Below are 2,264 nucleotides of genomic sequence, written 5' to 3'. Positions count from 1 at the left end.
CTATCCAGCAACACGTGGCTTGAGATCCAGCTTGGAGATTCCAGGCAATGGTTCTGACCAAAGTCCATTTCTTGGTTAGTAGTTAATATTTAATAAAGCTTACTTGAAATTTAGCCCAAATTGTAGAGTTCATTTTTCTGGCAAATGTCAAAATGAAAAATACCTTTTGATCACACTTAAAATTTCAGCACAAGCAAGTTAAGTGCTCTTGACTAAGCCTAGTTTTGTTCTTCCTAGAGCTAGGAAAAAAGAAAGGAAGTGGGAAAGTGAGTGAGGCTCCTATAATCTCAGCACTTGTGAAGCGAGTCAAGGATTAGAAATTCAAGCTCATTTCAACTCATAGTGAGTTCTAAGTCACCTGAGGTCCTGTCTTAAGAGAGGGGGCATGGTAAAGGAGATCAAATTTAACCCAGAACAAACTGAAAAAGTTAATAAAATTAGCATATAAATCAATGAAATAAGTAATATTTTAAAATTTATTCTATATGCATTGGTGTTTTTCTTGCATATAGGTCTGTGCACCATGGACATGTCTGGTACTCTTGGAGACCAGAAAAGGTTGGCAGATCCCTTAGAGCTAGAGTTTCAGGTGGTTGTGAGTGCTGGAATAAACTTACATCTTCTTGAGGAGCAGTCAGGGCTCTTCATCACTGAGCCATCACTCTAGCCCCAAACTATAAATTTAATAAAACTAATGGCTCAGGGCTAGAAAGGAAACTCAGTTGTGGGTAGTTCTTCCCTGCCCCCATCCATTGATTTTAGCACAAGAAACCCTACTTCCTTGGAGTGGAATTATCTGTATTAGATCTACTAGAAGGTTCCTTAATTCATAATCATTTACAATTTGCCAGTAGCAGCCCATATTTGATATGTCCACCCTGCCCTGCAGTATTTCTTGATGCTGTTTAGGGACATGGCAGATGGTTCAGACAGATTTTGTTATGCCCTGAGTTAAGGCATAACTCAGACAAGCCCAAGAGTTGTGAAGTCCACTGCAACTTGCAAAAGTTCAAGCCAAGTATAGTGGCACATTCCTTTGAACCCAGTGCTCAGGAGATAGAGGCAGGAGGAACTCTGTGACTTTGAGGCCAGCCTGCTCTAATTTCCAGGGCAGTCAGGACTACATGTCTTGAAATAAAATAAAATAAAATAAAATAAAATGCTCCCCAAGCTCCCCACAGGCCAATTTGGTGCAACATTTTCTCAACTGAGGTTCCTCTTCCCAAATAACTCTAGTATAGTAGTTTATATAAGAATGGCCTCCATAGACTCATGTATGTGAATGCTTAGTCATCAGGGAGTGGCATTATTTGAAAGAGATTAGGAGGTGTGGCCTTATAGGAGGAAGTGTGTCACTAGGGGTGAGCTTTGAATTTTCTTTCTTTCTTTCTTTCTTTCTTTCTTTCTTTCTTTCTTTCTTTCTTTCTTTCTTTCTTTCTTTTTTTTGGAGGTTTTTTATGTTTTATTGTAAAGCAGAAAACAAAGGAACAAAAAACTCCAAAACTGCATGTTCACTCTTCACTCTCTCTCTCCTTTGCCTGTCTGAACTTGGATGTCTGCTGACCAGGCAGGTACTGGCAGATACTCAAGGTCCTTGTTCTTCCACAGCAGAGACCCTCCAACTATACGATGACTGTCTGCACCTCAATTTGGCCCTCTGGTGAAGCAATGACCAGCTCTCCTCCATGCTCAAGGATCTCTATGTCCTCTGATGACACCATTGTCACAGTGGCCTGTTCAGTACTGTTTGAACCTGCCCGGGCTGTGAGCACAGTACCCTCACTGATTGCTGAAGCCAGCGTCATGGCCACCTGCTCAGTAAGACTCTCAGGAGTGGCAATGGTGATCGTGTCCGCAGCAGCTGCCTCTGAGCCCGGGGCTGCCTCCTGGTCCATGGTGACATTCTGCACGATGATCTGGTGCCCAGCACCAGCCTGGTGCACGATCTGCTGTACCACCTTCATGATGTGACTGTCCACCTCTGTCTGGGTACCCTCAATGATCTCGGTGGCTTCACTGGTCTCTGTGTCATCTGCAGTAGCCCGGACAGTTGACTCAATAATATACTCTTGGGTATCAGCTACCACAGATGAGAACTCCACCAGCACGGCGTGGGGGTCTTCTGCAAGCACAGTGGCAGCCGCAGAGGGGCTTTCCTCAGACACCAGCAACTCCTCCACTTCCAGCAGGCAGCCCCCTTTAGTGCGCAGGTGCCGGTTGAGTGTACCATGCTCTGCAAAGCCACGGCCACACTTGTAGCACTT

At 44.3% G+C, this 2,264-nt stretch overlaps 1 pseudogene across 1 annotated transcript in view; it reads right to left on the bottom strand.

The window, feature by feature from the left end:
- Window positions 1-1,465: 1,465 nt before the first annotated feature.
- LOC116085220 overlaps window positions 1,466-2,264 on the bottom strand; it is a 3,543-nt pseudogene continuing 2,744 nt past the window's right edge. The window contains exon 2 of the transcript XR_004116451.1: window positions 1,466-2,261. The product of XR_004116451.1 is annotated as a transcription factor E4F1 pseudogene (transcript). The remainder of the gene's footprint in view (window positions 2,262-2,264) is intronic.

This window comes from Mastomys coucha, unplaced genomic scaffold, assembly GCF_008632895.1.
Source record: "Mastomys coucha isolate ucsf_1 unplaced genomic scaffold, UCSF_Mcou_1 pScaffold9, whole genome shotgun sequence".
In the NCBI taxonomy this organism is placed as follows: Eukaryota; Metazoa; Chordata; class Mammalia; order Rodentia; family Muridae; genus Mastomys; species Mastomys coucha.
The sequence above is the reverse complement of the archived record's forward strand: the minus strand, read 5'-3'. Positions and strand labels throughout refer to the sequence as shown.